Source organism: Amblyomma maculatum, chromosome 4, assembly GCF_055883805.1.
Source record: "Amblyomma maculatum isolate TAMU_Amacu chromosome 4, ASM5588380v1, whole genome shotgun sequence".
NCBI lineage: Eukaryota > Metazoa > Arthropoda > Arachnida > Ixodida > Ixodidae > Amblyomma > Amblyomma maculatum.
This window is the reverse complement of record NC_139347.1, coordinates 47,818,765-47,834,368: the sequence shown is the minus strand read 5'-3', so window position 1 is coordinate 47,834,368 and position 15,604 is coordinate 47,818,765.

Genomic DNA, 15,604 nt, shown 5'->3' with positions numbered 1-15,604 from the left:
CTTAGCATGCGAAAGATAGTCGCAGGTAAAGGAGATTCTTTTTTGTAGGGAAACCGGTGCAAACTGCATCACAGTGAACATTCCGAGCTGTTGCCGTCTTCAGCAAGATATGCTCACATGTCAAATAATGTTACTGCCTGATTATAACGTTGTGGCTTCAAGGACGAGACTTCGAGTTTCTGTTAGTGTTGCGGCGGTTGTACTACGTGGGCTGGAGAGGAGTGAACGATATAAAAGCTTCTCCACGCTCCTTTTCCCCTCGGCAGCAGAAATCAACAAAAGTATTGTATGAGAGGCTCGTGAAAGCGACCACGTCAAGGTTTGTTTTGATCCCTGGGCTGTAGCAAAGTACAGGTAGCGGTAGTTGGGTCGCAGACTCGCAAAAGCGGTAGCTTCAGTATGTATTTGATTACCTAGCCATAGAAAGTACTTTCTGGAAATTCCTGACTCTTAACAACACTTTCCCTCTTTTTCTTGCACACAACAATATGGATCATCCTGTTAGTGCCAAAAAAAATCTAAAGTTACCGCTTGCGTGGTACGACGGGGGCGCCGAAAAAGCCTAGTCCGGTAATGTTTCCCCGCTCAGCTGTCTTTTTAACACGAGCACATACTTTCCTTTTTCAATATTTTCCATGCTTTCCTTCTTTTTTTTGGCAGTAAGATACCAGAAAGATACGCAGATACCGCTTCAATCATCTTGCGCCGAAGCGGAGGGTCACTGTGGCACGTATAAACCATTTATTTTTCCCCGATATGGAAGGGAAGATGCTTCAGCTATATTTTCGCACATGGCACAGGTCCAGCGATGTTTCGTGCGATCTCGCACTATTGTTTCTAAATATAGGTCTTCGCACTCACAGATTTGCGCACTAAGGACCGATCAACGAGACCGTAAGTGCCAATTTGTGATCGAGAGAACTCACGCTCCTGCCGGGGCGCAAAATGGGCTCCGATCAATGGAGGCTATTCCGAAGACGGTGGCTTCGAGGTAGACTGTGACGATGCTTATGAGCGCGGACTGCAATCAGCGTGATGATTGCAGTCCGCTATTTAGATATGCAACTCGTTCCTAATAAGGAAATGACTTGTGGTAATTTGATATTTGCCTTATTTCCGCCTGCGAGATAATGGCTGACTTTATCTCTTTTCGAAACTTTTATGAAAGGGCTCAAGGTGCTCTCTTCTTTTCTTCATGCTGTGTTCATTGAGCTTAAAATCTCTGTAAAATGTCTAGCAGTTAATTAAACTCAGAAGGCAATTCTATTAAAATAGTCTATCATTGGCGGCTGCAAGTAGCAATGAGGATGTTCGTATCGGTGCCTAAAAATACTGGCATTAGGGTTTTTTACTGAATTCAGATTTTATCCGGGTTCAGATCCCTTGAATTGTTTGAGTTACCTTTGTATATAATGATCGTTTTCTTTATTCTTAACCAGTTAACGCAAGACGCGAACAGAAATCCACTACCGCGCACCAGCAGCGCGCGCACGCTCGCTCAGAAGTACCGACCTCGGTGGAAGACAGGTCCAGCTGCGGGATGCATGAGCGCCTCCAGCCAACATGCGGAGCCATCTGGCGCTAACAAGAGGATCTGCGCATGCACAGTGGCACCTCACGGAAATGGGTCATGGTAACGAATCGCGGTATCCTATTACTCTTTACATTTATTACTTCGTCTACGTTGCAGCATTGCGTTTGATATCCAAGACCATTTTATGTGATTTTTATTACTACCACGCTCCGACGTTTAAAAATGCGCTAGCAATCCTCCACACCAAGACAACAAAATAAGTGACTGAACGAAAAAAGAAACTGTGTACCAGCAAAACAAAATTGACAATACATAATTTTTCATAAAAGGGTGACAACAGCCACAACACGGCAAGCATTCTATATGAACAAGAGCATCCCCGAAAGACTCTCAGTAGACAGTTTCCTCCGTGCTAGGATGTACTGCCAAATAAGTGCTTTGGCGTAAATCCGCTTTTGAGGCAATGCATGCATTGGTTTGTTTACTCACAAGCATGCAGAAGCTATGCCGTAGTAGGTCGTAACGGAAAACTTCGTCGAAATAAGCAGGGCATAAGCATTTGACAGGGGCGCGTGCGCCAGTTACTGGACATTTCGATAGTGAGTCCGCTCTTCGTGTTGATATAGTTCAGGTGCTTTCGGTTCGTGGCGTTCTTGTAACGTGCTCTTCCTCAAGAAAGAATGTGGGCTGCAGCTCGTTAACTTGTTCGATCCAGAGGATGATACGGCCGGCAGTTTCGTCTTGATTTTTTTTTTTTTGTGGTCGGTATGCTCCACCACGTTTATTTGGATCTTCTCTGCAATAATGACTCGCACATCTAGATAACAACGTTTTTTCTCCATTTCCCTAAGTTCCTTGTGCCTTCTCCTTAAAATAAAGAACTCTCAATTAATTCTACTTAACCCGAGTTTTTGTGCTCTGTTGTATATGTCGTTCGCTTATAGAAAAAGAAAGGTGCAATATATGTCACACTTCATCTTCGACACCTGCACCACGCCGTAACGGAAGGGAGGCTTGTGGGAGTAAGAGTGGAAAGAGAAAAAAAAGGGTGCCGTATTGGAGGGCTGTGGAGTAATTTCGATAACCTGGGGATCATGAACGTGTTCTGACGTCACAAACAAATGTTAACGAAATTGTTCAGTGTTCTGGAGGACATAGAGCAAATTCGCTAGCATTCCGTATGATAACAATTGTTAAATTATTCACGAATGGTTGCTTAGAAGTAACCCATATTTCAGAAAGTGTGTTGCTCCTAAACAAACTGTTGAAGTGCATGTGCAAACACGCAATTTCGCTGCCTAATTGGCACGAATCTGCTAGTGTAGTTAGCGATGAGGATTTGGACTGATACATGTGCCTTCGATTTCACGCCCGACTGACCTACCCGCATCGCGCATCGGGTGTTTTCAGACGAGAAGGAGTGGGTGCTGTCAGAGGAGAAAGATTGGAGACAGCTTCCAGAGAAGACGTAAAAGTGGAGGAGGAAATTATTGATTGTCGTCATAGCGGGTGTATGAACGGCGTCCTTTCGCCAGCGTGTTTTCCCCTTCATACAGGTAAGAGATCCATGTCTCTTAAAATTGTTTAAAGACGCCAGCCGTTTTATACTTGCTCAAGCATATATCAGTTTATTCATTGTTGCTTATTCTTATTACAGCACATGTGCCTCAGTTTCCTGCAGCATAATTTTATAGGGTCTACATCTTACAGCATATTTGTACTGCAAAGAGCAATTAGAGAAATATAAAACTCGAGCCCTCAGACAAGCGGAGTGGGAGGCAGAGCTGGCCCACACGGGTCTCTCTGAGCAGCGCAGCCTGCTCACCAGGGCCCGGGAGGCAGCCAAGCCAATGGTATCCTGGACTGAGGAAATCACCCACGCAATTTCGTTAACCAATTAAAGTTTACACTCTTTCTCTTTCTCCTGCACTACACGAGGTAAAACTCAAGAAAATGCCTCATTCAGCCAAACTGCCATTTAACTCAGACAGAGTCAGATCAGATCAGTTTATTTTCTCTAATACCCATAATCAAGAGCGTTAGACAAGAGTTGGACTTACAAGTATTAGAATACGTAGTGTACTCTAAACTCAGTTACCGTTTGAAGAAACTTGGATGGGCAGGTGATGGCTGCGTTTTACTCAGATTGTGGTTTAGCCTTCCTAGACAAGTCTCCCTTGAGCTAGTGTGTTACGGCGACCAGGTGCTTGACCCCATAGCAAACGACCCCTTTACAATCGTAATAAATTACAGCCATTTAGTAAGGTGGTATATAACTGAACTTCATACAACAGTATCGTCATATATACTACGGTATTTTATGCAGAGATAACTGCACAGAGTTAGTTTCTGGTCATAATTATTTACTGTTAATTACTTACTGTGAATAAAATTGAAGTTGCGCTACAACATTGTCATAAATTTCTGATTAAAGGTATCAAGTACGATTGCACGGCAATGAAACCTGGTCTTAAGTAATCCCCCTTAATCATTTTCCAGCGAAGAAAAATGGTTTGTGCGACATTGTCAAGTCATATATTTAACGGTTTTGACGATTAAAGTCAGAAATTACATATCATCATTACGCTATAGCTTGATCTTTGGGAAAAACAGGGTCAAAAAGACCTTTGATTTTTTTTTCTTTAACGGCTGAGAATTGCGGGATGAAGACAAGTGGAAAAAGAAGGAAATATTCACAACGACAATATTCATTGCGCTACCTCGTTACATAGGGCTGGGAACATATGTTTAACGTTCTGAAAATATTATTTTATCTTTAGTGTTTATTGGCACTTCTTTCTGCTGGACCCGCCGTGGTGGAGCAGTGGTTAGGGCTCTGGGCTGCTATGCCCAAGGATGCGGGATCGAATCCCGGCTGTGGTGGCCGCTCTTCGATGGAGTCGAAAAGCAAAGACGCCAGTGTGCTGTGCGATGTCAGTGCACGTTAGGAAACCCCAGGTGGTCGAAATTACACCGTAGATCTCCACTACGGCATGTGTCAGAGGCTGAGTTGCTTTGGGATGTTAAACCGCATAAAACAAGCCAAACTATCCTGCTGGCGGGAAGCGAAAATTTAATTTGAACAAAATCTCTCGTACATTCATAAACTAATTATAAAAATTCCGAGATAAAGAAATATATATTTGCTGTCTACTACAGTAGGATACAAATAAAGCTGCAAGGAAAGAGACATTTAGGGGCCATGAAGCTTCGCGGATAGTAGACTGCAAGTGCCCAGCTGATATATAGTTTCTGCCATGATCCACTTCCATGTCGGAAATAGGGCGACCCACAAGAAAGCAAGTATAGGGAACGCCCGCCTATTTACATTAGCGTGATATGAAGCGAAGAGAATTAGAGCTGCAAAAAGATTTGGATATCAGCACTAATAGTTAAGAGTTAAAAATAACAGCAACGCTCGCGACTCGCTCCATCGGCGGCCACCAGTTCATTTACGAAAAGTAAATGAAGAAAAATGCTTCAAGAAAAAAAAAATTGTAGCGGCTGTAACGAAATTTTACTTCCTACTCGGCAGTTTTGTATATTAACTTTAAACTATAATACCGTACACACGATGTAGAAAGTTACCGACTAATGCCGGTAAGTGAACTTATGTAGGTGCCCGTTGTCGCAGTCGTCGAAGCAGAAGCAAGCGCAGTCAGGTAAAGGACAAAAGTGCTTCTTCGGGGAAGATCTTGCCGAAACTCGCCCTCCAGGATGGGCACACACACGACCAAACATTCGCATATCATTTGCGTCGGCACGCCAACACTTTTCGCATCCGAGAAATCAGCTTTATAAGACCGATCGATAGAGCTCATCGAGAAAAAAACTTTTGCAAATTACCTATCACACAAATTTAGCTTTTATTGCAGTTCTCTGTGCAGATATGTGATTTTGGTCGAGCAGTTTGTTTTCAGCTCTTTGGTTATCGTTTTTTTTTTTTTCTTGTGCTTAGCCAGGCCCAGACCCCAGAGAGTCTACACGGCTTTTTTGGTCGCCGTCAGTATTCCGATAATTTTTTCTTTAACGGGGCGGAAGCCCAGGAGGAGTCTAGTGATATAACAAATGTTCTCGCATATGGCGAAAAAAAAAACAACAACAAACAAAACAAAAAAATTTCTCACTGCAACTTCCGCAACTTCTTGAACGAAGGAGATGCAGTCAAGAGTCAGAGGTGGAAGGAATAGGTTCTTTTTTTTTAATTTTTGTTTGAACAAGCTACGCCGTCTTACCGGCGATAGACTTTGCAGAACCTTAATATATGCGGGCAGCTGTTAAGCGGAAGTCGGGTGTACGGTATAGCCTTGCCTCGCTGGTCCGCACTGCGCAGAGAGCGAGCGATCAAGTGTAGCGAAACTGGTTAGTTCAGCATGTCAAGCGAGCAGTAGTTAAGGTGCCTAAATTAAAGTATGTAGCCAACTTTCTGAAAGAGTGTCTTTTTTTTTCGCAAGCTTAAAATTTCTGTATTATATATATATATATATATATATATATATATATATATATATATATATATATATATATATATATATATATATATATATATATATATATATATCTCAGCCGTGTTATACAATTAACCTATTTTTTCGTGTACATGGATTGATTTTCGCATCGTGCTTGGTGAAAGTTATAACTTTTTTTTTGCATTTTTGCAATTGCTGTCACTGCACTTAAGCTAATGAAGTCCATAGCCGCTCGGCGCCAAACGTTGGTGAGCGTTTACCCAAGGAGAACATCCGTTCACTCTGGGCTAGATGCGCAGAGGAGGTTTTCAACATAGAGCTCCTCAACAAAATTAGGTCAGTGTAAGTTCACCTATTTTAAGGAAGATTTTTCAACCAACGGCTTGCATAAGGAAATACTAAATTTCGACACTGGTTTTAATGAGATGATTTGGGGAAACATTCCTCACGACGTCTGTACGAGTCTGTTTATTCTTTATCTCCCATTTTATGCTGCTGCATACGGAGATCGTGGCATAGCGCCTAGCTTGAGACAAGTCGAGGCTGAAACTGGCTACCAGATCAGAAATCTCGTGCCAGTGGGGGAATTCTGGTGAATGTATACCACCTTCCGACTGGCAATGAGAACTGAATTCCTAAAAAATAATACTACCTGTAAAACGAGCAAATACACGACCTATAAAAAGACACGGATTGACCCATCTATCAACCTGGGTGGTTGGTTAGACACAGTAGACATTTCAGACAAGGCAGCAGAATGACTCGAACATTTACCTTTATTTTAACTCAGAGCTTTATTCTTCCATGATCCTGAATATAGAAGCACACGAAACATTCAACCATTCATCATGTAAATGATAACCGAATGGTATTTATCTTCAATATAAAGGCACGCTATGAACTAGTATGCTGATTAAATGGCACACAAGGCTTCTTATTATCAAGAACCGACTAAAACGTGTTCCCCCTAAATGACACATTTTTCAGGTTCTTGGCTATAACATGCGTCACACAAAGGACAATGAAATCATCATTTTGGCTTGCACAGGCGAATCGTTCACCTACGTCGCTAACAAGCCATTACTCATTCGCACGCTGCAGGCGTCAGATACAACTGCTTCCCCACACACATATCAGAGTTAGTATGGATACCTGCAATCATTTCGGCACTTTTGATCGCGTTGCTTAAGTGAACAACCTTTGAAACTGTCCTTCATATGAATGATGTGGGGAAAAAGTTTAAAGTCACAATCTAACAAAGTAGAAATGGTGGTGTCTTACCTTAACATTTTTAGTTAGCGCTCCTGCTACTTTAAATTGGAGAAGTGACTCGAACACAGGGCAGGCTTTGAAAGCGGCAAAAGCCGCCAAACAGGGACATTCATGTTCACGTGTTGCAAACGTTGCGATGCGCCACATGCACTGGGACAGGCTGATGATGTTTTCTTTTAGGCCAATATTTGATTAAATATAACCTAATGGGCGAGTTTAGACGCCAGTACATCAACGTGAGCTGTTACCGTTATTTCTTTCATCTGCTTATTGTCTATCACGAGCATCGGTCGACACGCTACCAGAAGAAGACGGTGAGGACGCCATTTTGAGATCCATAAGTACCAGCGATTTCTAGCAGAATTTAGTAGCTAGAAGCAAGTCTTCCTCATGAGGAACGAGACCAAATACCCCCGTGTAGTCGGAGGGCAGTTTCGCGAGGAAGTTCTGCATACTTTTCACGATGAGCCCACATCCGGCCACTTCGGCTTTAACCGTACTCTCCATCGCATACAACACAAAATAGCTAAACCTGCTTTTACGCTGGTGTAGCCAACTAAGTCAAGAGTTTTCACGATTGCCAACACACGATCAAACGCAACCAAGAAGGCTTGCATGGTTTCTACAGCCAATATCACCACCAACGAGGCCATTTCAAAAGAGTAGCACGAGGTTATTTGACCCTTTCTTCACCTCGACATGTGGAAACAGGTAAATAATAAATAAAACTGACTTCTTGCAGCAGCCTTCTTAAATGATACAGCAGCAGAAGTCGCCATGTTTATCGTCAAGCACATTCTCCTGCGACAAGAGGCCTATGAATTTCCATCACGGAGGGCGTTCACGGTGGGGCTATAACACTCATACAATCCACTGGAGTACAACTGCCCACCATGCGCAGACCGATGTACTTCCACAGCGCCTGAACAAAGCTATAGCAGATATACTTTCCAAGTAGGTCGAGGGCGATCGCAAGACATTGGCACCACCCTGCCCCACGTGATTTTCGCATATAGCTCCATCATCTCAGATACTACCAGGTCGGCATCATTACAATTTGTGTAATGCAGGGAGCCCACGACAGTGCTCGACGCAATGCCGGCCCGCGTCACAGTTGATGAGAACCTCCACTTCGCCATCTATCTCCAGCGCGCAAACGAAGCCCTATGACTCGCCCGGCAGCGTGTTAGAGACCAGCAAGGCAGTCAGACCCGACACCACAGCTTGGGACAGTGTAAAGCAGAGTGTAAACCTACCGATGAAGTGTGAGCCTAAACTTTGCTTCAGTGTCTCACACCTATTTAGGCCCGTAAGAAATCCTTCGTCGTTTTCAAGAAGAGCAGCGCGTCTTAGACGATGGTAGAAGGAATAATAACACATAAAAGTGTGAGTCTTCCTTCCGTCCTGATCTAAGTCGCGCTGCTCTTGTTCAAAACTGTATACCAACTCACCCAAGCATCAGTTCTTACAATATTCATCGTGTAGAGGAAATAGACTGTGAAGTCGTTCGTCAGAGAAAGAATCCCAGTGTAAAATACCCCAGAGTGACCGAACCATCGTACCACCGCGGAGGGCAGAGCATTTTATTGCCATCAGGACTGTGCAACAATATACTCATATTTTATAATATTCGAGTAATTGCTTCTCGCAATGAGTAATTTTGCAGCGTGAGCAGCACCTCGTACGCTTTAAGGATGCTCTCCTGGGGAAGGGCATTGGGGAACTGAGCTACCCGTAACATTCGCCTATGCGCGATGCCCTTCTATGCGCTTGGGCTGCGATGTAAGGATAAGCTCGAAACAATAACTGAAAGAAACCGCAGTGGAGCAACGGAAATGGCGTGATTTATTCTCTTCTTATCTGTTTCTCTCTTCTCGCCTCTGTACATATGGCATATATCGGCAATGGGGGGTTGACCAGGGTTCAGTTCATGTTTAAATACATGATTCCGTCTAGACTGTATGATATATAACTTAATAATAAGGATTAAGTGCTGCTAAAATACTTTGGGAAAGTTTTAGGTGGTAGGAACTGTAATAAATAAAAGCATAAAATTGAACAATATGCAAATCAAATTTATAAGTATAATCTATACAGACAAGCGCTAACAAACAAATCTTCTGGTCGCAATGTTATAGCAAAGGAGTAACTCATAAGCCGGTTTAGGGCATGCCCTTTGACGGTAGCAGCAAATGAGAGGAGGACAGGAATCGTAAACGGCAGTCGTAAGCGAGCAAGAGAAATTTCCAAATAATTTCCTCTCTGAGGAGCATACCTTCGGCAGGAGAGAATATAATGCTCGATGGTTTCTACGGCATCGCATGACGCACAAAGATTCGATGGAATGAATGCAGACCTACACAGATAAATAATGACGCAAGGAATGCTAAAACGCAAGAGCGGCATAGCGACCTCACATTGTGTCGAGCTGCAATAGCGGATATTCTAATGGAAATTTAAATTCTCAATATTCGCAGACACAAGGATCGAGTTGCTCTAGGCTCAAGAAGTACAATGCTTGGAACCGTTAAAAAAAAGGAATATATTTAGTAAAATAATGTTAGGTACAGCATTAGAAATAGGCCCATTGAGAGTTGAATTCGGTAAGAAACTGGTCATTATATTGGAAGAAATCCTGCAGTGCACCAGAACGCACTGAAAAGCACTTGTAAATGCATGGGAACGGGAAGCATAAGGGTTTGCTTCAAAAGACGCGTCTGCAGGCTTTTCAGCGCTGCTAAGACTGACAACCAGTCAGCGAGTAATTACGTGAGGATTAATGCAGTGAACTTTGTGCAGGGCCAAGCCAATTATAAGCGATTCAGCAGTAAATATTGGTGTGCAATCTAGGATCCGCAGAGAAACTCCACTCGAGTACTTGGGAGTAAAAAAACTAGTGCTGCTTTTTCATCGCGTTGGCGGGCGTCTGAAAAAATAGCTACGTATAAGAATACAACGATTATCTCGGTGCCCCCGCGCATCGAACGGTTATCCGGACTCCGGCTGACACCGGCCTCGAGGGAAACGAAACGGCCGATGCCGCCGCCCGCGCGCTCACTTTCCGGGCACCAACCTCGTCTCCCACCGATCCGGACTCCGAACCCAGTCCCGCCTACACTTTCAAAGAAATAATTCAATTCTATCAAACCAGCCATGCAATCTATCCTAAGTCCTGCAAGGGCTTCACAAAGATGGAGGAGCGCATTCTGCAAAACTTTAACTGCGGCCGGAAATATTAAATTACTTTGACCCCGCTTGTACGAGAAAATGCCCGCACTGTGAGGAAAAGTCCTCGGGCATTTTCATGTAAAAAAATTCCCAATCTACTCCCCTACCCAATAATTCCCGGGAGGACTGGAAGGCGCAAAAAGCTTTGGCCGAGCGGACTCGGGCCGCGGCCGACGTCAATGATCTCTTGTAAGAGGGAGGCCACCTAGTAACTGTAAGGGGTCGCCCCTTAAGGATCACTCCCGCAACCTTCCTGCATATAAAAAAAGAAAATTTTTCATCATCATCATCATCATCATCATTATTATCATCATCATCATCATCGTGGGTACTGTAATAGGTAATCTTCCAGGTGGCCACTTATTATAGTAGTCAGACGCTTGGCGTTGGGTGTTAACTACTGGGCAAAGCACAGTGCAGAAGTAGCTTGAACATTACTAATGCGTTGTACCGATCTAAGCGAAACTGCAATTTTGGAGAGTAAGAATTGTGACTACTTATACTGCGACCTTCTCGCTCGCTGCATTGCCGTCTTAATCAACTTCTGTTCGAACGCATGTCAGACTCAAAGAAAGAGTGCGCCAGACTTCCATCGTTCAAATCAAACTTTCAACACGCGGATGCATGCGCTTAGACATCCGTGTCGCGCCACAGGCTTTAACGGCTTTTAGGGCAGCTGTCCGCCGTTGCTGCGGAAAAAACAGGGCCAGTGAGTACAGCCTCCCATCAGCACTACTGCCGTAGATACGGGGCCTTATACCTTTTAAAACATTTGGTGGCAAAATAATATAATGCGAATGTCTAGATCGTTAAGCTTAGCTCTGTCATTTATTCTTGCTCACTTTTCAATTCAGAGCTCCAAGTATAACATAATGACCCTCTCGACTAGTCCAAAGTTTCTCGAGTGCCTCCAGTGTTACCGAAATTCACACTGAAAGGTCCCGTAATCTTACCTCGTTAAAAGCACGTACTAATTTGCTTATTTTGGTTTTCCAGAAAGCTAATCATGCTGTGCGCTTGGTCTCGTTGTTATAATCATTACGTAGCATTGTCTGCATAATTTATTTAAGCTTATAGAATGGCTTTTCCCCTTAGGAGCCACGTAAAACTCTTTTGAGATAAAGCTGTTCGTTAATGGAAAGTGCTCGAAGCTTTAAGGGAATTCGGTTTAGTATAATAAATAAAGTAATAACAGTGAGAACCATTTTCTGACTTAATTTTGTACCCTAAAAGTAAAAATTTGTTCATTTGTTTTCGTTTTACTAAAGGCCCACCAGTAAGCAAAGCAATAGATTTAAAAATACGTTCCGCCCATAAAACTGTGTTTTTAAGACTAGGAGAAGTTTGAGCTTCTGCATTGTTGTAGATGTTTACAAAACCAGATGCATATTTGGTGCTTTCTTTTATAATGCATTCGTTCTTTACGTTTACAAGCATCCCTAGAGATATGAACTACTGTAGTATTATATTATGCTGTAGAATTATATTATGTAAAATCTTTCATTACTGCATCATGTCTGCTGACTTTTAACCAATGCTTTCCACCAAGACAATAAAATCTTTTATTAAACTTTCAGAAATAGAAGAAAACTTGTGTAGGCACAAAAGAAGACGAGCTACGTTTGATTTATTTACTTGCAGATGGCACCCATCGGAACAAATCACGCATTGTCCTGGAAGAACAGCATTCTAGCACAGTGCTTCATGCGCATGCACCAGGTGCTTGACATTTCCATAGATGTTTACGTAATTCACGCATGTTCAGTCTCGCGCTTCTGGAACGTGCACTGTCATGTTGTGAGAATCAACTTAACTCCTGCTTCACTTCCTCAATCTAAGAGATAGCAAGTGCGGCCGCGTCATTTTTTTTGTTGTTGTTTTCTGCTATGTATTTCTTCTACTCTTTCGAATTTATGTGCTCTGGAGGAAAGAAGGAGGAATTTTGGATGTATTTATTCTATGATAACAATGAAATAGTTCGTGAAAGGCTGCATTGAAGAAAACAAGTACCACAAAGTATTTTGCTCTTATGAAACAAGCTCTTTTTTGAGTGACATCCCGTTCATCTCTTTGCTTCCAGCGAAGAAGGTAGGGAGGGAAGCGCAGTAACGCCCTAAAGACCTAGACCCTTTCAGTATACGTTCCTTTTTCCAGTATATCTTATCAGCCAGTAAGAACTTCGAAACTCGACAGGATATTTTGTATTACCATACTTTAACGAGTTGTCTATGGCCCCGGTTCAGCGAAAGAAGGGAATCTTTGAATTCGTTGTATAAATAAGATCAAATCTAATCTGTCATGAATCTAGAATCCATTCTATAAGAGATATTTCGTCCTCTGTACAAAAGGCGTGTGTTTTTACCTCAATACTGCCATTTATTCTAGGTCAAGCAGACATCAGTGGACATAGTGCTATTTACTCTCATTCTGGTATGTGTGGCTTAGTTCGCTGCAGAATGATTTTATAAGAAATATCATGAATTTTTTATGGGAAAATGCAGTGCGCAGCCACGAGTGAACATTAAACATATAGGTACATAGAGTATTTGCTCTTCTTTCGCTCATATGTCCTTTTCGTGAGAATACACAGTTTCACGAAGGAACCAACTCAAAGGGACGAAATAATGTTTGCTTGAAAATACGATTTCCGCTGCTGAATTTCACTTCTGTCGTATCGCGATTAGCCCGCCCGTCTGTTTTAGGTACAACAGCAAAAGGTCATTGCGAGACTTCGTTACATTGCACTGGACACAATTGCTTAACGTTCAGAACAAACTATTTGTTCTTTAGCTTTGATTTGCACTTCGTCCTGTTATGGGAAACTTAATATCCCTTTTAGGAAAACATCTGAAATGTTCATAAACACTGTCTCGCCATTCCGGAGTAAAGAAATCTATATGTATTACCTAGTTCAGCCAACGTCCAGAACTACCAGAAATTGCCATTTGGGAGCCGTGATTCTTCATGGATAGTATTCTGATCTCCTGCTGATGATAAACATCAGTGACTTAAAGAGAGTTGCATAAAAGATAGCGCATCAAAGTATCTTCTATTTAGTTTAGGCGGTATATTAATGAAGTTAGAAAAATGATCTGCCCATGATACCAAACTAATGTAATATAACAAAACAAAAAGATTTCCCAAAATCTGCCCCATCCCTCATTTCGGAATGATATAAGAAAGAGCAAAGTGAAATTTGTGTAATTTTATCCATGCTGACACAAATTCTCAACGAAGTGCCTAAACGAAGAAACCAAAATTGCTGTAACGTGTTTGAATGGGATGTGGTGGGAAAAAATTCCAAAGATGTCCATGTGAGCTTGCCCATTCTTTAGCTGATACCCTCTGAGGCTGCACGTCCTTACAGTGATGGAAACAGTGGTACAGCAGATATATTGGGGCAGCCTCCACCTGACACAAGCTACACCATCCTACCATTCCTTGTGTCAGCTGAGGCCGTCAGCGTGCGAAAAAGGAATACCCCCAGCCGACTGGCAATTATGCGAGTCCATACGACCACAGCAAAAAGCTCCAGCTTTTTCAGAAACTTCATAGCTGAATAAAATAACAAAAAAATGCTTAATAACTTTTTCTAGTAGTAGTACGGCTCTCTGGAATTGAAAGACATAGAAGCGTTACAGTATTGGCTCTGAAATAAGTTACGTACATAAGTCTAGTAGTTACGCAAGTGAGTATAAAAAATTAGCCGAGAATTAAACGCAGTGTAGAGGTGACCTGGTGTCTGCTATGCTTCTATAGATTTTGGTGCCAAAACCCGGAAGGGTAATGTGAGATGCTCTAACAATCGTTCCTGGAGATTGCAGGAGGAACGCCAACGACCCCCCAGGAGGATACCACATGAGCTCCGCCCACGAACTCCACCGGAGAGAGACCAAGAGGATTTCAACTACACACCATGGACCGAATCAAAAGTAAGCGAGTCATTCAATGAGCTTTGCAATGAGGCAAATTAACTTATTAAATTAAACGAAGGAACTATTCTCGAGTTAAAGGTTTTCCCCGCCTGACTGAAAACCCGCAACGATGGTTTACGCTTGCTCAATGACGAGATGGAGATTTTTGAGGAAAACATTTTGGCAGAAAATGTCTTATCAGCGCTAGTGTACGAGATAACTGCTTAAAGAACAATGACGCTCCTTTGCTACCAAATCGAGGCCCTTCAGGCGCCTGCTGCTGCTGGCAACATCCGTTGGTTTATGAAAGCAGCGGGTGAGATCCCTGTAGCATCAACATCGTCCACGAAAGCACCTTCACCAGAGCATTTCGCAGAATAACCTTTCGACTTAACTGTCGATGCTGTCATGGAGCTTAAAGAAACGCAAGTTGAAAGTTCCACCACGGTCACATCGATGCCTGACTTCCTTTTTTCCGAGTCAGCTCCAAAGGTATTATCGGAGGAAGCACAGTACACCGAGTCATGGTGTAGAGTCATTGATAAGGGAGATGATATTAAATGGGCCAAGAGCGACGTCAGTGATCACTGAGGAGTGGCTATCATACTGTGGACATACGATTGGAAGAAGCATATTGCAATCAGGCACCGATTCAGGCGGGGCTTTCCCAGAGTAAAGAAAGAATTGAGCCAGTCACGCACTTTGAAAATCAGGCAGAAGAATCTGTGCAGTTTACCAGTATTACGCTTTTTGGACCGCCAACAAAAGAAGAGTGCGAACGAGCGCTAAAAGTTGATCCTGTGCCTGACAACGTGCCGATGCAGCGATGTAATCGCCTTTACCGGCTTGAGGAGGCACGAGATCTGCAAGGCGGAGCTCATAGGATGTACCCACGGTCGCCTCACTCATGTCCTCAGAAGCCGTCAACAGAGAACGATTTAGGTGCATTCAGAGACTCTGAGCAAGGCTGAAATGATAGTGAACAACAGATGAGCTCAGCCTGCATAGAATACATTATTAGCGAAAGTTCTCTGAAGAATGTGCGAGGGCAAGACGCCGCAACAATGGCTCCACCGACCCGCTATCTTCTGCCGACCCTACGAGAGAATGTGAGCTGCAAAGCGAAGAATTTGTAACTTGTTTCCGGTGTTATTATACAAACGAAAAAACTCGGTCATGCCATGCTT